The 21,065-nt window shown below is 48.0% G+C and overlaps 1 protein-coding gene and 1 long non-coding RNA gene across 6 annotated transcripts in view; both read right to left on the bottom strand.

Moving 5' to 3' along the window:
- The window catches only part of LOC143764907 (uncharacterized), a 69,245-nt gene extending 61,726 nt beyond the window's left edge, over positions 1-7,519 (bottom strand). For 2 of the 4 annotated variants that reach the window (XM_077251009.1, XM_077251006.1), the window contains exon 1: positions 7,372-7,440. The gene's annotated coding sequence lies outside the window, so the exon portion shown is untranslated. Of the gene's footprint in view, positions 1-7,371 lie in introns of all 4 variants that reach the window. The other 2 variants (XM_077251007.1, XM_077251008.1) reach the window with 2 other exon arrangements.
- A 9,895-nt stretch (positions 7,520-17,414) lies between these two features.
- Positions 17,415-21,035, bottom strand: LOC143764923 (uncharacterized). Of its 2 annotated transcripts, XR_013213299.1 has the most exons (3): positions 20,928-21,035; positions 18,336-18,634; positions 17,415-18,188 (listed from the first exon to the last, which is right to left on the bottom strand). It is a non-coding gene; the product is annotated as an uncharacterized LOC143764923 (long non-coding RNA). The 2 variants fall into 2 exon arrangements; XR_013213298.1 differs by having other exon boundaries at positions 17,415-18,634.
- Between the last annotated feature and the right edge of the window lie 30 nt (positions 21,036-21,065).

Below are 21,065 nucleotides of genomic sequence, written 5' to 3' on the forward strand. Positions count from 1 at the left end.
CACCGCACAGTACCACTCCTCCTGTATATATACACTGCACAGTACCACTCCTCCTGTCCTGTATATATACACCGCACAGTACCTCTCCTCCTGTATATATACACTGCACAGTACCACTCCTCCTGTATATATACACTGCACAGTACCACTCCTCCTGTATATATACACTGCACAGTACCACTCCTCCTGTATATATACACAGCACAGTACCACTCCTCTTGTATATATACACCGCACAGTACATCTCCCCTGTATATATACACACTGCACAGTACCTCTCCCCTGTATATATATATACCGCACAGTACCACTCCTGTATATATACACTGCACAGTACCACTCCCCTCTATATATACACCGCACAGTACCTCTCCTCCTGTATATATACACTGTACAGTACCTCTCCCCTGTATATATACACTGCACAGTACCACTCCTCCTGTATATATACACTGCACAGTACCACTCCTCCTGTATATATACACTGCACAGTACCACTCCTCCTGTATATATACACTGCACAGTACCACTCCTCCTGTATATATACACTGCACAGTACCACTCCTCCTGTATATATACACTGCACAGTACCTCTCCCCTGTATATATACACTGCAGAATTTACAATAGCTATCACTCATGTAAGAAGTGAAATCTGGCATTGTACTATACCTATATTTCTCCGCTGTATCTGGGCATCATGAATCGTGGTATATTTTAAAGGGGGGGGGGCCCACTGAGACTCTTTCGCCCGGGGCCCTCAAAAACCTGGAGCCGGCCCTGATTGTGTTCCATATTCCCATTGGATTTCACCCATTGCAGATGTTACACAACAGACAGGGAATATTAGAATCTGCTGAATATGTTTTTACTTGAATTTTACTGTACTTTTAGAACACTACTCCACTATTTAAAAATAGCAAAACCCTTTATTAGCTACTTCCTCAGAAGCCAAAAAGGAAAATCTGTAACTTGAACTTTTCTTCTTAAAGGATTGTCCAGGACTTACATACTATCCATAAAACAGGTCATTAATATGAGAATGGTGGGAGAGCTACACCAGGTACAGATCAGCTGCTATTAGCTCCAACACTATCATTTTAAAATTATTTTATCTAAGGCTTCTTTTACACTTAACGTGATTTTTTGCGGGCTGTCTCGCCGTAATTTTCCCGTTCTGCCGCAAAAATCTTACGGATCGCCGTATTTCTGGTTTAGAATAGTAGGGAAAAAAGTAGGGACCAAAAAAAACCGGCGATCCGCAAAAAAAGCTTCCATTGTTTTTGCGGCCCCATTGATTTTCAATGGGACCCGTGTCCGTAAGCTGTTAAAATACACTGCTCAAAAAAATAAAGGGAACACTTAAACAACAGAATATAACTCCAAGTAAATCAAACTTCTGTGAAATCAAACTGACCACTTAGGAAGCAACACTAATTGACAATCAATTTCACATGTTGTTGTGCAAATGGAACAGACAACAGATGGAAATTATTGGCAATTATCAAGACACACTCAATAAAAGAGTGGTTCTGCAGGTGGGGACCACAGACCACATCTCAGTACCAATGCTTTCTGGCTGATGTTTTGGTCACTTTTGAATGTTGGTTGTGCTTTCACACTCGCGGTAGCATGATACGGACTCTACAACCCACAAAAGTGGCTCAGGTAGTGCAGCTCATCCAGGATGGCACATCAATGCGACCTGTGGCAAGAAGGTTTGCTGTGTCTGTCAGCGTAGTGTCCAGAGGCTGAAGGCGCTACCAGGAGACAGGCCAGAACACCAGGAGACGTGGAGTGGGCCGTAGTTGGGCAACAACCCAGCAGCAGGACCTCTGCCTCAGCCTTTGTGCAAGGAGGAACAGGAGGAGCACTGCCAGAGCCCTGCAAAATGACCTCCAGCAGGCCACAAATGTGCATGTGTCTGCACAAACGGTTAGAAACCGACTCCATGAGGATGGTCTGAGTGCCCGACATCCACAGGTGAGGGTTGTGCTTACAGCCAACAATGTGCAGGACGCTTGGCATTTGCCACAGAACACCAGGATTGGCAAATTCGCCACTGGTGCCCTGTGCTCTTCACAGATGAAAGCAGGTTCACACTGAGCACGTGACAGACGTGACAGAGTTTGGAGATGCCATGGAGAGTGATCTGCTGCCTGCAACATCCTTCAGCATGACCGGTTTGGCAGTGGGTCAGGAATGGTGTGGGGTGGCATTTATTTGGAGGGCCGCATAGCCCTCTATGTGCTCACCAGAGGTAGCCTGACTGCTATTAGGTACCGAGATGAGATCCTCAGACCCCTTGTGAGACCATATGCTGGTGCGGTTGGCCCTGGGTTCCTCCTAATGCAGGACAATGCCAGACCTCATGTGGCTGGAGTGTGTCAGCAGTTCCTGCAAGATGAACGCATTGAAGCTATGGACTGGCCCGCCCGTTCCCCAAACCTGAATCTGATTGAACACATCTGGGACATCATGTCTCACACAATCCACCAACGTCACGTTCTACCACAGACTGTCCAGGAGTAGGCGGATGCTTTAATCCAGGTCTGGGAGGAGATCCCTTAGGAGACCATCCGCCACCTCATCAGGAGCATGCCAAGGCATTGTAGGGAAGTCATACAGGCACGTGGAGGCCACACACACTACTGAGCATCATTTCCTTGTCATGAGGCATTTCCACTGAAGTTGGATCAGCCTGTAACTTCATTTTCCACTTTGATTATGAGCATCATTCCAACTCCAGACCTCCGTGGGATATTAGTTGTGATTTATGTTGATCATTTTTAGGTTTTATTGTTCTCAACACATTCCACTATGTAATGAATAAAGATTTAAAACTGGAATATTTCATTCAGTGATATCTAGGATGTGGGATTTTAGTGTTCCCTTTATTATTTTGAACAGTGTATTCCGAGCAAGCTCGATATTTTTTCACAGCCGTAAATACGGCCCTCCTACGAATTTTTGAGGCCCCATAGAAATGCATTGGGGACGCAAAAACACAGCAAGTGTAAAAACCAGCCTTAAACTTACATTTCCCGTTTTCTGTCCCTCCTCTAGGATTACTATTGTAGTATTTTGGATCACATACTGAGCTTTCCAAAAGTATTAATGCGTTAAATGGTGTAGCAGGACCAGTAAATGCTTCCGTTACTCCCCCTGGCTATCATGGAAACCCAATAAACACCTTAGATGCTGCGATCACTATTGACCAAGAACCTAAGGGGTTATATAGCCATGCAGAACTATTCTGAAAGCGATCTTGTCCACATCCCCTTCATGTGGCAGTGGGAGGTGGCGGATCCTGGGAGCATCACAACCCAGAGTGGCAGGGGAGTGGGAAAAGTGACAATTACTTTTAATTTTCCAACCTAAACTTATGTCAGATTGATTTTACCTGGCCCCTATAGATGGGCACAATCAGCGATTTCTCTAAGAGCCAGGTTCAGCTGCAATGGTTAAAGCAAATCCATCAGCCAAGGGAAGCAGTCATTTTTTACCACAGATTGCCCACCTAAGCATCAGTATAGCTAGACATGGCCACAATGGTGCTATACACTGGGGAAAAGCCAGTATACAGTGTATACACCGTGCAGTGCTAGGGACACAGGATACCCTGTACATGGGCAGAGGGGATGCCCCCTACAGAGAGAGCATAGGAGTGCACCCTGTACATGGGCAGAGGGGATGCCCCCTATAGAGAGAGCATAGGAGAGCACCCTGTATATGGGCAGAGGGGATGCCCCCTACAGAGAGAGCATAGGAGTGCACCCTGTATATGGGCAGAGGGGATGCCCCCTACAGAGAGAGCATAGGAGTGCACCCTGTACATGGGCAGAGGGGACGCCCCCTACAGAGAGAGCATAGGAGTGCACCCTGTACATGGGCAGAGGGGACGCCCCCTACAGAGAGAGCATAGGAGTGCACCCTGTACATGGGCAGAGGGGACGCCCCCTACAGAGAGAGCATAGGAGTGCACCCTGTACATGGGCAGAGGGGACGCCCCCTACAGAGAGAGCATAGGAGTGCACCCTGTACATGGGCAGAGGGGACGCCCCCTACAGAGAGAGCATAGGAGTGCACCCTGTACATGGGCAGAGGGGACGCCCCCTACAGAGAGAGCATAGGAGTGCACCCTGTACATGGGCAGAGGGGACGCCCCCTACAGAGAGAGCATAGGAGTGCACCCTGTACATGGGCAGAGGGGATGCCCCCTACAGAGAGAGCATAGGAGTGCACCCTGTACATGGGCAGAGGGGACGCCCCCTACAGAGAGAGCATAGCAGTGCACACTGTACATGGGCAGAGGGGACGCCCCCTACAGAGAGAGCATAGGAGTGCACCCTGTATATGGGCAGAGGGGACGCCCCCTACAGAGAGAGCATAGGAGTGCACCCTGTATATGGGCAGAGGGGACGCCCCCTACAGAGAGAGCATAGGAGTGCACCCTGTATATGGGCAGAGGGGACGCCCCCTACAGAGAGAGCATAGGAGTGCACCCTGTATATGGGCAGAGGGGACCTCCCTACAGAGAGAGCATAGGAGTGCACCCTGTACATGGGCAGAGGGGACGCCCCCTACAGAGAGAGCATAGGAGTGCACCCTGTACATGGGCAGAGGGGACGCCCCCTACAGAGAGAGCATAGGAGTGCACCCTGTACATGGGCAGAGGGGACGCCCCCTACAGAGAGAGCATAGGAGTGCACCCTGTACATGGGCAGAGGGGACGCCCCCTACAGAGAGAGCATAGGAGTGCACCCTGTACATGGGCAGAGGGGACGCCCCCTACAGAGAGAGCATAGGAGTGCACCCTGTACATGGGCAGAGGGGACGCCCCCTACAGAGAGAGCATAGGAGTGCACCCTGTACATGGGCAGAGGGGACGCCCCCTACAGAGAGAGCATAGGAGTGCACCCTGTACATGGGCAGAGGGGACGCCCCCTACAGAGAGAGCATAGGAGTGCACCCTGTACATGGGCAGAGGGGACGCCCCCTACAGAGAGAGCATAGGAGTGCACCCTGTACATGGGCAGAGGGGACGCCCCTTACAGAGAGAGCATAGGAGTGCACCCTGTACATGGGCAGAGGGGACGCCCCCTACAGAGAGAGCATAGGAGTGCACCCTGTACATGGGCAGAGGGGACGCCCCCTACAGAGAGAGCATAGGAGTGCACCCTGTACATGGGCAGAGGGGACGCCCCCTACAGAGAGAGCATAGGAGTGCACCCTGTACATGGGCAGAGGGGACGCCCCCTACAGAGAGAGCATAGGAGTGCACCCTGTACATGGGCAGAGGGGACGCCCCCTACAGAGAGAGCATAGGAGTGCACCCTGTACATGGGCAGAGGGGACGCCCCCTACAGAGAGAGCATAGGAGTGCACCCTGTACATGGGCAGAGGGGACGCCCCCTACAGAGAGAGCATAGGAGTGCACCCTGTACATGGGCAGAGGGGACGCCCCCTACAGAGAGAGCATAGGAGTGCACCCTGTACATGGGCAGAGGGGACGCCCCCTACAGAGAGAGCATAGGAGTGCACCCTGTACATGGGCAGAGGGGACGCCCCCTAAAGAGAGAGCATAGGAGTGCACCCTGTACATGGGCAGAGGGGACGCCCCCTACAGAGAGAGCATAGGAGAGCACCCTGTACATGGGCAGAGGGGACGCCCCCTACAGAGAGAGCATAGGAGTGCACCCTGTACATGGGCAGAGGGGACGCCCCCTACAGAGAGAGCATAGGAGTGCACCCTGTATATGGGCAGAGGGGACGCCCCCTACAGAGAGAGCATAGGAGTGCACCCTGTACATGGGCAGAGGGGACGCCCCCTATAGAGAGAGCATATTAGAGCACCCTGTACATGGGCAGAGGGGACGCCCCCTACAGAGAGAGCATAGGAGTGCACCCTGTATATGGGCAGAGGGGACGCCCCCTACAGAGAGAGCATAGGAGTGCACCCTGTATATGGGCAGAGGGGACGCCCCCTACAGAGAGAGCATAGGAGTGCACCCTGTACATGGGCAGAGGGGACGCCCCCTATAGAGAGAGCATAGGAGAGCACCCTGTACATGGGCAGAGGGGACGCCCCCTACAGAGAGAGCATAGGAGTGCACCCTGTATATGGGCAGAGGGGACGCCCCCTACAGAGAGAGCATAGGAGTGCACCCTGTACATGGGCAGAGGGGACGCCCCCTACAGAGAGAGCATAGGAGTGCACCCTGTATATGGGCAGAGGGGACGCCCCCTACAGAGAGAGCATAGGAGTGCACCCTGTATATGGGCAGAGGGGACGCCCCCTACAGAGAGAGCATAGGAGTGCACCCTGTACATGGGCAGAGGGGACGCCCCCTACAGAGAGAGCATAGGAGTGCACCCTGTATATGGGCAGAGGGGACGCCCCCTACAGAGAGAGCATAGGAGTGCACCCTGTATATGGGCAGAGGGGACGCCCCCTACAGAGAGAGCATAGGAGTGCACCCTGTATATGGGCAGAGGGGACGCCCCCTACAGAGAGAGCATAGGAGTGCACCCTGTACATGGGCAGAGGGGACGCCCCCTACAGAGAGAGCATAGGAGTGCACCCTGTATATGGGCAGAGGGGACGCCCCCTACAGAGAGAGCATAGGAGTGCACCCTGTATATGGGCAGAGGGGACGCCCCCTACAGAGAGAGCATAGGAGTGCACCCTGTATATGGGCAGAGGGGACGCCCCCTACAGAGAGAGCATAGGAGTGCACCCTGTATATGGGCAGAGGGGACGCCCCCTACAGAGAGAGCATAGGAGTGCACCCTGTATATGGGCAGAGGGGACGCCCCCTACAGAGAGAGCATAGGAGTGCACCCTGTACATGGGCAGAGGGGACGCCCCCTACAGAGAGAGCATAGGAGTGCACCCTGTATATGGGCAGAGGGGACGCCCCCTACAGAGAGAGCATAGGAGTGCACCCTGTATATGGGCAGAGGGGACGCCCCCTACAGAGAGAGCATAGGAGTGCACCCTGTACATGGGCAGAGGGGACGCCCCCTACAGAGAGAGCATAGGAGTGCACCCTGTATATGGGCAGAGGGGACGCCCCCTACAGAGAGAGCATAGGAGTGCACCCTGTATATGGGCAGAGGGGACGCCCCCTACAGAGAGAGCATAGGAGTGCACCCTGTATATGGGCAGAGGGGACGCCCCCTACAGAGAGAGCATAGGAGTGCACCCTGTACATGGGCAGAGGGGACGCCCCCTACAGAGAGAGCATAGGAGTGCACCCTGTGCAGGTGAGCGTCCTCTGTGTAACACATGCACTGCACGAAGCGCAGACAGACAAGGCGATGGAGGATATATGAGGAGAACCCTCTCTCTCAGCACAGCCACACTCACACTGAGCACTCACTGAACCGCCGCCGGAAGGACGATCTTTATTCCCTACCGCCACTCCCAGGAATGCCATGGACTTCCGGTCTGTGCGTACCACGTGACTAGCATAAGGGTAGAGGCTAAATCCAAGTCGGCTAAAGGACCTCTGCCGACGTCACGCCCATGTGACCGGAAGGGGTGGTGCCTCTTCCTCCATGGAACAGACAGGGTTGAGCCTAGAGTGTATGGGCTCCTTCCAGGTCCTGACTGCAGCCCATACACTCTAGCCGGCTCATTACTGAAGATGCTAGAGTGTATGGGCTCCTGTCAGGTATATATTATTGTAGATATAAACTGTACGGGCTCCTGTCAGGTATATATTATTGTAGATATAAACTGTACGGGCTCCTGTCAGGTATATATTATTGTACATATAGACTGTACTGGCTCCTGTCAGGCATATATTATTGTAGATACAGACTGTACGGGCTCCTGTCAGGTATATATTATTGTAGATACAGACTGTACGGGCTCCTGTCAGGTATATATTATTGTAGATACAGACTGTACGGGCTCCTGTTAGGTATATATTATTGTAGATATAGACTGTACGGGCTCCTGTCAGGTATATATTATTGTAGATATAGACTGTACGGGCTCCTGTCAGGTATATAGTATTGTAGATACAGACTGTACGGGCTCCTGTCAGGTATATATTATTGTAGATACAGACTGTACGGGCTCCTGTCAGGTATATAGTATTGTAGATATAGACTGTATGGGCTCCTTCCTGGTATATATTATTGTAGATATAGACTGTACGGGCTCCTGTCAGGTATATATTATTGTAGATACAGACTGTACGGGCTCCTGTCAGGTATATATTATTGTAGATACAGACTGTACGGGCTCCTGTCAGGTATATATTATTGTAGATACAGACTGTACGGGCTCCTGTCAGGTATATATTATTGTAGATACAGACTGTACGGGCTCCTGTCAGGTATATATTATTGTAGATACAGACTGTACGGGCTCCTGTCAGGTATATATTATTGTAGATACAGACTGTATGGGCTCCTGTCAGGTATATATTATTGTAGATATAGACTGTACGGGCTCCTGTCAGGTATATATTATTGTAGATACAGACTGTACGGGCTCCTGTCAGGTATATATTATTGTAGATACAGACTGTACGGGCTCCTGTCGGGTATATATTAATGTAGATATAGACTGTACAGGCTCCTGTCAGGTATATATTATTGTAGATACAGACTGTACGGGCTCCTGTCAGGTATATATTATTGTAGATATAAACTGTACGGGCTCCTGTCAGGTATATATTATTGTAGATATAAACTGTACGGGCTCCTGTCAGGTATATATTATTGTAGATATAAACTGTACGGGCTCCTGTCAGGTATATATTATTGTAGATATAAACTGTACGGGCTCCTGTCAGGTATATATTATTGTACATATAGACTGTACTGGCTCCTGTCAGGCATATATTATTGTAGATATAGACTGTACGGGCTCCTGTCAGGTATATATTATTGTAGATATAGACTGTACGGGCTCCTGTCAGGTATATATTATTGTAGATATAGACTGTACGGGCTCCTGTCAGGTATATATTATTGTAGATATAGACTGTACAGGCTCCTGTCAGGTATATATTATTGTAGATACAGACTGTACGGGCTCCTGTCAGGTATATATTATTGTAGATATAGACTGTACAGGCTCCTGTCAGGTATATATTATTGTAGATATAGACTGTACAGGCTCCTGTCAGGTATATATTATTGTAGATACAGACTGTACGGGCTCCTGTCAGGTATATATTATTGTAGATATAGACTGTACGGGCTCCTGTCAGGTATATATTATTGTAGATACAGACTGTACAGGCTCCTGTCAGGTATATATTATTGTAGATATAGACTGTACGGGCTCCTGTCAGGTATATATTATTGTAGATATAGACTGTACAGGCTCCTGTCAGGTATATATTATTGTAGATACAGACTGTACGGGCTCCTGTCAGGTATATATTATTGTAGATATAGACTGTACAGGCTCCTGTCAGGTATATATTATTGTAGATATAGACTGTATGGGCTCCTGTCAGGTATATATTATTGTAGATACAGACTGTACTGGCTCCTGTCAGGCATATATTATTGTAGATATAGACTGTACGGGCTCCTGTCAGGTATATATTATTGTAGATATAGACTGTACGGGCTCCTGTCAGGTATATATTATTGTAGATACAGACTGTACGGGCTCCTGTCAGGTATATATTATTGTAGATATAGACTGTACAGGCTCCTGTCAGGTATATATTATTGTAGATACTGACTGTACGGGCTCCTGTCAGGTATATATTATTGTAGATATAGACTGTACGGGCTCCTGTCAGGTATATATTATTGTAGATATAGACTGTACGGGCTCCTGTCAGGTATATATTATTGTAGATATAAACTGTACGGGCTCCTGTCAGGTATATATTATTGTAGATATAAACTGTACGGGCTCCTGTCAGGTATATATTATTGTAGATATAGACTGTACGGGCTCCTGTCAGGTATATATTATTGTAGATATAGACTGTACGGGCTCCTGTCAGGTATATATTATTGTAGATATAGACTGTACGGGCTCCTGTCAGGTGTATATTATTGTAGATACAGACTGTACGGGCTCCTGTCAGGTATATATTATTGTAGATATAGACTGTACTGGCTCCTGTCAGGTATATATTATTGTAGATATAGACTATACAGGCTCCTGTCAGGTATATATTATTGTAGATATAGACTGTACGGGCTCCTGTCAGGTATATATTATTGTAGATACAGACTGTACGGGCTCCTGTCAGGTATATATTATTGTAGATATAGACTGTACGGGCTCCTGTCAGGTATATATTATTGTAGATATAGACTGTACGGGCTCCTGTCAGGCATATATTATTGTAGATATAGACTGTACGGGCTCCTGTCAGGTATATATTATTGTAGATATAGACTGTACGGGCTCCTGTCAGGTATATATTATTGTAGATATAGACTGTACAGGCTCCTGTCAGGTATATATTATTGTAGATACAGACTGTACAGGCTCCTGTCAGGTATATATTATTGTAGATAGAGACTGTACGGGCTCCTGTCAGGTATATATTATTGTAGATATAGACTGTACGGGCTCCTGTCAGGCATATATTATTGTAGATATAGACTGTACGGGCTCCTGTCAGGTATATATTATTGTAGATATAGACTGTACGGGCTCCTGTCAGGTATATATTATTGTAGATATAAACTGTACAGACTCCTTTCAGGCATATATTATTGTAGATATAAACTGTACGGGCTCCTGTCAGGTATATATTATTGTAGATATAGACTGTACGGGCTCCTGTCAGGTATATATTATTGTAGATATAGACTGTACGGGCTCCTGTCAGGCATATATTATTGTAGATATAGACTGTACGGGCTCCTGTCAGGTATATATTATTGTAGATATAGACTGTATGGGCTCCTTCCTGGTATATATTATTGTAGATACAGACTGTACGGGCTCCTGTCAGATATATATTATTGTAGATATAGACTGTACGGACTCCTGTCAGATATATATTATTGTAGATACAGACTGTACAGGCTCCTGTCAGGTATATATTATTGTAGATACAGACTGTACGGGCTCCTGTCAGGTATATATTATTGTAGATATAGACTGTACGGGCTCCTTCCAAGTTCCCTGACTGCAGCCCATACACTCTAGCCGGCTCATTACTGAAGATGCTAGAGTGTATGGGCTCCTTCCTGGTATATATTATTGTAGATATAGACTGTACGGGTTCCTGTCAGGTATATATTACTGTAGATATACTGTAGACTGTACGGGCTCCTGTCAGGTATATATAAGTGATGATATCAGAATGTATGGGCTCCTATCAGGTATATATATAATTGACGGTATCAGAATGTATGGGCTCCTGTCAGGTGTATATTAGTGATAATATCAGAATGTATGGGCCTCTGTGAGGTATATATTAGTGATGATATCAGAATGTATGGGCCCATGTCAGGTATATATTACTGATAATATCAGAATGTATGGGCTCCTGTCAGGTATATATTAGTGATGATATCAGAATGTGTGGGCCCCTGTCAGGTATATATTAGTGATGATATCAGAATGTATGGGCCCCTGTCAGGTATATATTAGTGATGATATCAGAATGTATGGGCCCCTGTCAGGTATATATTAGTGATGGTATCAGAATGTATGGGCTCCTGTCAGGTATATATATTAGTGATGATATCAGAATGTATGGGCCCCTGTCAGGTATATATTAGTGATGATATCAGAATGTATGGGCCCCTGTCAGGTATATATTAGTGATGATATCAGAATGTATGGGCTCCTGTCAGGTATATATTAGTAATGATATCAGAATGTATGGGGCCCTGTCAGGTATATATTACTGATAATATCAGAATGTATGGGCCCCTGTCAGGTATATATGCTGCGATTGTTCTCGTATGCTGATTCGGCATGAAAAAATAATCACAGATGTGATCTGCCCCATAGATTAACACTGGTCCGAGTGCCATGCGATGCATTCTCACATAGCGCTCGTCCGTATTCTACGCTAGTGTGACCCCGGCCTTAAACTTATGAAGCGACACAGACCACCTGCAGTTCAGCCACCATCAATATTTAAATTACAAGTTTTTCACCATCCAAAAAAATGCTAATTTTAACCTAGTTCCATAGGTTTCTTAAAGGGAACCTGTCACCAGGTTTTCCCCATATATAGTACCACCAGCACCTATATGCCCTTATACACACCCTTCTACAGTGCTGTACCGTATATACTCAAGTATAAGCCAAAATTTTCAGCCCACTTTTTTGGGCAGAAAGAGACCCTCTCGGCTTATACTCGAGTCATTGTCGGCGGGGAAGCGGCGGCTGTCACATACTCACCTGCTCCTGGCACGGTCCCTGCATGTCCGATGGTCTCCGGGCAGCTCTTCCTGTGTTCAGCGGTCACGTGGTTCTGCTCATTAATGAATATGGACGCATGATAGTTAAGGCTATGTGCGCTCGTTGCAGATTTGCTTGAGGAAATGTCTGCATGGTTAGTGCGTCTCTTAGCAGAAAACGCAGTGGAAATTCTGTACTTTTTTATGCGGATTTGATGCGTTTCTATAAATCGTGAGCGCTAAATAAAGATATATTAAAAAATAAATAAAGGAATTTTATGCATTTCCTTTTTCAATCTCTTCACGAGATACCCTCATTAATATTAACTAAAGACACACACACACCCATGTAGGAGCATTAACATAATTAACCTACATATGCTGTAAAAAAAACAACTAAGAAACCTGCGTGAAATGCAAAATGTTTATTTTTCAAAAAATAAAACCTGCATGGGCTCCCGCATAATTTTCATAACCAGCAGTGGGAAAGCTGACAGCTGATGTTACTATTCTGGAAAGGAGCCAATAACCATAAAGGTTCCCAGGCTATTAATATCAGCTCACAGCTGTTTGCTTAGCCTTTACTGGCTATTTTACAGGGGGACACAAAATATTGACATAAAATCCAACCAGCAAATGCTAGGCAGACAGCTGTAGGCTGATATTTATAGCCTGTGAAGAGGCCATGGATATTGGCAGCCCCACAGGCTAAAAACCATCAGCTCTCAGCCGTCACAGAAATGGCGCATCTTATAGATGTGCCAATTCTGGCACTTAGCCTCGCTCTTCCCACTTGCCCTGTAGCAGTGGGGTTCATAATTGTGCGGTTGATGTCACCTTTTTATTGTCAAGTAACATCAAGCCCACAGGTTAGTAATGGAGAGGCATCTATCAGACATCTCTCCATTACTAAGCTGGCCTAATGTCACCTTACAATACGAAGGTGACATTAACCCCTTATTACGCCATATGCCACCGCTACAGGGCAGTGAGAAGACAGAGGCTGAGTGCCAGAATTGGCACATCTTACAGGTGCACCTTTTCTGGGGTGGCAATAACCATGGTCCCTCTCTAGGCTATAATATCTGTCCTCAGTCACTGGCTTTCCCTCTGTGGCACAGAAAATTGTGCGGGAGCCCACGCCATTTTTTTCAGTGAAAACATTAAATACATACAGGCCCCAAATTTTACACACACACACACACACACACTACTAACCGTATTAGTCACTGACCTATATAAGTCTAACTGTTCTGCAATGGTTTACTGTATGTAAACCATGTCTCCTATCCTGTCAGCTTCTGCAATGATTTAATAGAAGCCGACAAATTAACTATTGGCTATTCCGCTGTCCGTGTGATATAATATATATATATATATATATATATATATATATATATATATATTAGATTGTGGCCCGATTCTAACGCATCGGGTATTCTAGAATATGCATGTCCCCGTAGTATATGGACAATGATGATTCCAGAATTCGCGGCAGACTGTGCCCGTCGCTGATTGGTCGAGGCAACCTTTATGACATCGTCGCCGCCATGGCATCCATTATGACATCTACGTCGATACTGTGCCCTTCGCTGATTGGTCAATCAGAGACGTGGGATTTCCATTATGACAGACAGACAGACAGAAAAACCCTTAGACAATTTATATATATATATATATATATATATATATATATATATACACATACATATACACACACACACGACAGTACAGACCAAATGTTTAGACACACCATTTAAAGATTTTTCTGTATTTTCATGACTATGAAAATTGTACATTCACACTGAAGGCATCAAAACTATGTGGAATTATATACCTAATAAAAGTGTCAGACAACTGAAAATATGTCTTATATTCTAGGTTTTTCAAAGTAGCCACCTTTTGCTTTGATGACTGCTTTGCACTCTTGATGAGCTTCAAGAGGTAGTCACTGGGAATGGTCTTCCAACAATCTTGAAGGAGTTCCCAGAGATGCTTAGCACTTGTTGGCCTTCACTCTGCGGGTCCAGCTCACCCCAAACCATTTCGATGGTGTTCAGGTCTGGTGACTGTGGAGGCCAGGTCATCTGGCGTAGCACCCCATCACTCTCCTTCTTGGTCAAATAGCCCTTACACAGCCTGGAGGTGTGTTTGGGGTCATTGTCCTGTTGAAAAATAAATGATGGTCCAACTAAACGCAAACCTGGATGGTATAGCATGTCGCTGCAAGATGCTGTGGTAGCCATGCTGGTTCAGTATGCCTTCAATTTTGAATAAATCCCCAACAGTGTCAACAGCAAAGCACCCCAACACCATCACACCTCCTCCTCCATGCTTCACGGTGGAAACCAGGCATTTAGAGTCCATCCGTTCACCTTTTCTGTGTACAAAGACACGGTGGTTGGAGCCAAAGATCTCAAATTTGGACTCATCTGACCAAAGCACAGGTTTCCACTGGTCTAATGTCCATTCCTTGCATTATTTAGCCCAAACAAGTCTCTTCTGCTTGTTGCCTGTCCTTAGCAGTGGTTTCCTAGCAGCTATTTTACCATGAAGGCCTGCTGCACAAAGTCTCCTCTTAAGGGCTTGTTTCCATTTGCGAGAAACACATCCGTATCTCGCATGTGGAAATCAAGCTGTGGCGCCGGCACTCCAGAGCGGAGCGTGCGGCCGCATAGGAACACATGGAGCTGCACGCTCCGCTCCAAAGTGCCGGCGCCACAGCTTGGTTTCCACATGCGAGATACGGATGTGTTTCTCGCAAATGGAAACAAGCCCTAACAGTTGTTGTAGAGATGTGTCTGCTGCTAGAACTCTGTGTGGCATTGACCTGGTCTCTAATCTGAGCTGCTGTTAACCTGCGATTTCTGAGGCTGGTGACTCGGATAAACTTATCCTCAGAAGCAGAGGTGACTCTTGGTATTCCTTTCCTGGGGCGGTCCTCATGTGAGCCAGTTTCTTAGTAGCGCTTGGTGGTTTTTGCCACTGCACTTGGGGACACTTTCAAAGTTTGCCCAATTTTTCGGACTGACTGACCTTCATTTCTTAAAGTAATGATGGCCACTCGTTTTTCTTTACTTAGCTGCTTTTTTCTTGCCATAATACAAATTCTAACAGTCTATTCAGTAGGACTATGAGCTGTGTATCCACCAGACTTCTGCACAACACAACTGATGGTCCCAACGCCATTTATAAGGCAAGAAATCCCACTTATTAAACCTGACAGGGCACACCTGTGAAGTGAAAATCATTCCCAGTGACTACCTCTTGCAGCTCATCAAGAGAATGCCAAGAGTGTCAAAAGCAGTCATCAAAGAAAAAGGTGGCTACTTTGAAGAACCTAGAATATAAGACATAATTGCAGTTGTTTCACACTTTTTTGATAAGTATATAATTCCACATTTCCAATTCATAGTTTTGATGCCTTCAGTGTGAATGTACAATTTTCATAGTCATGAAAATACAGAAAAATCTTTAAATGAGAAGGTGTGTCCAAACTTTTGGTCTGTAGTGTATCTCTTTAGATTTTATATACACCTATACTGTGTGTATATATATATATATATATTCTATTGTAACCTGTCAGTGTGATTTTACTGTACACTGCACCTGAATTGTCGGCATTTCAAAGGACACCGTTGCGTATTTCTCGCAAGTCACACTGATGGCCCGTGTGGTGCGAGTTTTTCGTGCACAAATAGACTTTCATTGGCGAGTCTCGGCTGATATACGGTGCAAATCACAGCATACTGCAATGTCACTCGCACATTTAATACGGCCGTGAAAAAAAAAAAAAGTGATGAGAGATTAACATTGGTTTGAGTGCTATGCGATTTTTTTCTCGCATAGTACTCGTCCGTATTCCTCTCTATTGTGACTCCGGCCTTAAAGGGAAAATCTTTAAAAATGTATATTTTTAAAAATTTGTAAAATTTCTGATTTTTTACAAAATAAAGCAAAACATATCATCTCAAGTTTACCATTATCATAAAGTCTAATATGACACGAAAAAAAAAAAATTAATCTCAAAATCAATGGGATGTTGAAGCATTCCAGAATGATTACTATATAAAGTGACACTGGTCAGATTTTACAAAAATGGCCCCGCCACAAAGGGGCTAAGAGCTTCTACATGTGAACACTGTTTCAAAAGTGGCTTACCTGTCTCAGGCAGGTTTCACACCAGCGTTCGGCAGCCTTCTTCCTCCATTAAGCCCCGCCCACTGCTGCGCCTCTTCCTTCAGCTCCGCCTAAGTCTGCATGCCTCCCCTATCTAACATTGGGTACACAGGCATGCCTCATTTTGAAGATGCGCTGAACTGCGTCGAACGTAACATGTTGCATTTTATTGCACTCGGCGCAGCGTTAAAACAACGCATGCGGAGACATCCGCTTGGCCTGCGTACCCAATATTAAAGATAGGGTATGCAGGACGCATGCAGACGTAGGCGGAACTGAATGAAGAGTTGTGGCAGTGAGCGGGGCTTAGGCTACTTTCACACTAGTCCGTCGGTACGGGCCGTCGCAAACCGTCGGCGCGACGGACAGTGTGTTTTATGTAGAACAACGTGGGCAGCGGAGGCAGTTTTACAACGCATCCGTGGCCCATTGTGAGTTCCGGGGAAGAGGGAGCGGAGTTTCGGCCACACATGCGCGGTCGAAAATGGCAGACTCGACGCACAAAAAAAACGTTACATGGAACTTTTTTTGTGCCGACGGTCCCCCAAAACACGACGCATCTGTCGCACGACGGATGCGACGTGTGGCAATCCGTCCCAATGTGTTGCTAATGAAAGTCTATGGAGAAAAAACACATCCTGTGGGCAACTTTGCAGGATGCGTTTTTTCTCCAAAACGACGCATTGAGACGTACAGCAAGCGACGTTAGTGTGAAAGTAGCCTTAACGGAGGAAGAAGGCTGCCATCCGCAGCCCTGCAGAATGCTGGTGTGAAACCAGCCTAAGGCTTTTATTATAGCACCTTCCATGTGTTACACAGATACATCATGGGCTTGTCCTGCCCTACGCATGAAATGAAAGGCGAAAATACAATGTGGAGACTTCATCAGAGCAATGTTTTATTTACATTCAGAACTGGTTTAAGAGGAACAAATTACCATTTCCCACAGAAATCTCAGACTTTTACTTATAGAAATACTGGATAAATATCATTTTAACATTAGATATAGAAACATTTCTAATTTTATAAAACTGCATTTTTTTGCATTGAATAACTGTATGCCTTTGCTTGTTCCATTTTATGCATTTCTACAGTATTGTAAAACTGTAATATGCTGTTGGTGCCTGCTGGCCGGACTGTCGGTTTGGTATGTTGGTCTGCCCCCCCCCCCAGGCCTGCCTCCGATGACTGAGGTTTCTGTGTCCCAGACCAGAGATCATAATACCGGCCTTGAATTGTGAAGGACGCGGCAGCCAACCCTGAGAAACATCCAAGGTTGGAACGCCCCATCATGTCAAAGAGAGTCTGCTAGATCCAGGCCTAGCAGACCAGTGCTGGTGGTTCATGGATGCCAGGAGGGGGTTGGCCTAAAGGAAGGTCTCGTCTTTTCCTGGCGGGTCGGAGAGTTGTCCCGTCGGTTTTTTGGACAGAACATTTCCAAAACAACCAAAATTGAACAGCAGATCTCTTGGGAGGCAGACTTTAGTCCTCTGTTGCAGAAGCGAAGTACTCTTAAACTGATAGGCGCAGAGTAGGATGCACTAGAAAGTTGGCGTGCATGATTGTTCAGGGCACTGGCGGTGTGGACCGGCCACAAGAGAAGGCCTAGACCGAAGCCTGGATATTTTAAGAGCAGGGTCACAGGAGCCTCTGGAAAATATGGAGGCTGCATGAATAGGAAGGTTTCCTCAGGAGACGTCCATATTGCTCAGGGGCAAACTAGGACATATTTGTCCTGTCCTTTCCATTTTTTCTTTTTTTTTTAAAGTAGCCCCCTCACTGCCTGGTAGGAAATACCTGTCCTGAAGATCACACATCATTCTTCGCAGACCGATGATGAAGATGGGCATGGAATAACCTGGACGCAGACCTTTCGGCGGCTGGCACATAATGGATTCGTCTTCCCTCCCTACTCTATCTGGCTCTGGGGGGGGGCCAGAGGGTAGGGGGATTCGTGGCATGGACCGTCCTCTGGGGAACCACAAACACTCTTGATGTGTTAGGGCCTTGCCTCGTAGACCACAGATGATACGGTAGTGACAATTCTAGGTGGGAGATTAGAGTGACAATTCCACTGTCGCCCTCAAAAGCCGTATCTGAAAAAAAGAAAAAGGAAAATCATTAATAAAAAAAACCCCAAAACCTAAGTCAGAAACTGGGCTGGGGGGTCCAGACCCATGTCTGCCTCCTACTGACATTAAGCTAAAAAGGATTAGCTTCGTGCCAGTTGGTGGTGTGGCCTACTCTACAGGGAAATACCTACATTTTTTTTTTGCATAGCATTAGCAGCATACACTCATTTTTTTTGTGTACCCTAATGAAGCATTAGCCCCCCCACATCAACCAGATGGCCACACAGCATAACCTCGCTCCCCCAGTCAGAAACCTCCACCTCACATTAACCAGCGGACCCCACAGGATAAATCCAAAGCCCACCAGACATTCCCTCCCCTCAAGCGTAAATCCAAATATGACGCCCCCTGCCCCAACCATAAATCCCATCAGACACCCCCTCCAATCGAACGCCACCCCAGCTTAAACTCTCATTGGACGTCCAACCCCCACAAACCCCCATCGGACGTCCAACCCCCACAAACCCCCATCGGACGTACAAACCCCACCGGACGCGGAACCCCCACCCAGCACAAACCCCCAGATGCAGACCCCCCACCCCGCACAAACCCCCATCGGACATGGACCCCCCCACCCAGCACACACCCCCCTTCGGACGTCCAACCCCCACAAACCCCCATCGGACGTCCAACACCCATCGGACGTGGACCGCCCCACCCAGCACACACCCCCTCCGATGTCCACCCCCCACCCAGCTTAAACCCTCTTCAGCCCCCCCCAAACCCAACCCATAAGCAGGTCGCCCCCCCCAAACCCAACCCATAAGCAGGTCGCCCCCCCAATAAAAGGGATCCCCCAGTAAGCAGCAGGTCACCCCCCAATAAAAGGGTTCCATCTGTAAGCAGCAGGTCATCCCCAAATCCCACCACGGGATCCCCCCAATAGCCAGCAGCAGGTCGCCTCCCCACATTCAACGACAAGCAGGTCGCCTCCCCACATTCAACGACAAGCAGGTCGCCCTCAAATCTCACCACAGGGGTCCCCCAAATAGCCTGCAGCAGGTCACCCCTCACATGCAGGTCACCTCCCCACATCCCACCACAAGCAGGTCACCCCCACATCCCAGCACAGGGGTCCCCCAATAGCTTGCAGCAGGTCTCCCCCCCACATCCACCACAAGGGTCCCCCCCAATAGACAGCAGGTCACGCCCTCCCAAAACCCGACCACAAGCATGTCGCCCTCAAACCCCACCACCAGGGTCTCCCCAATAGCCAGCAGCAGGTCGCCCCCACTAAAAGGGGTCCACCCCATAAGCAGCACGTCACCTCCAAACCCCACCACAGGGGTCCCCCTCAATAGCCAGCAGGTCACCCCCAAATCCCACCACAGGGGCCCATCAATAGCCATCAGCAGGTCACCCCTCCACAAGCAGGTCGCCCCCACTAAAAGGGGTCCCGCAACAAGCAGGTCGCCTCCCCAAACCCAACCATAAGCAGGTCACCCTCACTAAAAGGGGTCCCCCGCACGCAGGTCGCCCCCAAATCACACCACAGAGGTCCCACCATAGGGGTCACCCCAATAGCCAGCAGCAGGTCTCCCACCCCAAACAAGTCACCCCATAAGCAGCAGGTCACCCCTAAATCCCACCACAGGGGTCCCCCCAATAGCATGCAGCAGGTCGCCCCCCCCACAAGCAGGTCAGGGGTCCCCCAATAGCCTGCAGCCCCCCTCACACAAGCAGGTCGCCTACCACAGAAGTCCACCACAACAGCCAGCAGCAGTCCCCCCCACAAAATCCCACAATAGCCAGCATCAGGTGCCCCCCCAAAATCCCACCACAGGGGTCCCCCACAACAGCCAGTAGCAGCCCCCACCAAAATTCCACCACAGGGGTTCCCCCCCAAAATCCCACCACAGGGGTCCCCCACAACAGCCAGCAGCAGGTCCCCCAAATCACACCACAAGGGTCCCCCACAATAGCCAGCAGCAGCGGAGCCCCCCAAAATCCCACGGCAGGGGTCCCCCACAATAGCCAGCAGCAGCGGAGCCCCCCAAAATCCCACCGCAGCGGTCCCCCACAATAGCCAGCAGCGGAGCCCCCCAAAACCGCAGCGGTCCCCCACAATAGCCAGCAGCAGCGGAGCCCCCCAAAATCCCACCGCAGGGATCCCCCACAATAGCCAGCAGCAGCAGAGCCCCCAAAATCCCACCACGGGTCACTCCCCACACAGACAAGTAGGTCGACCACCACAGGGCCTCCCCCCAATAGCGAATAGCGATCGGCAAGTAGCATTTTTCACCCTGAAACCACTGACCTCCATGGCGTCCACAAGCTGTCATGCTGCTTTCCTTTGCCGCCTTGGAGAACACGCCCCCTCCCGATAGGACACGCCCCCGGAAATGACGTCACACCTGGAAGGAGCCCATACACTCTAGCATTTACCGAACAGACA

The sequence above is a fragment of the Ranitomeya variabilis genome, chromosome 4, assembly GCF_051348905.1.
Source record: "Ranitomeya variabilis isolate aRanVar5 chromosome 4, aRanVar5.hap1, whole genome shotgun sequence".
NCBI lineage: Eukaryota > Metazoa > Chordata > Amphibia > Anura > Dendrobatidae > Ranitomeya > Ranitomeya variabilis.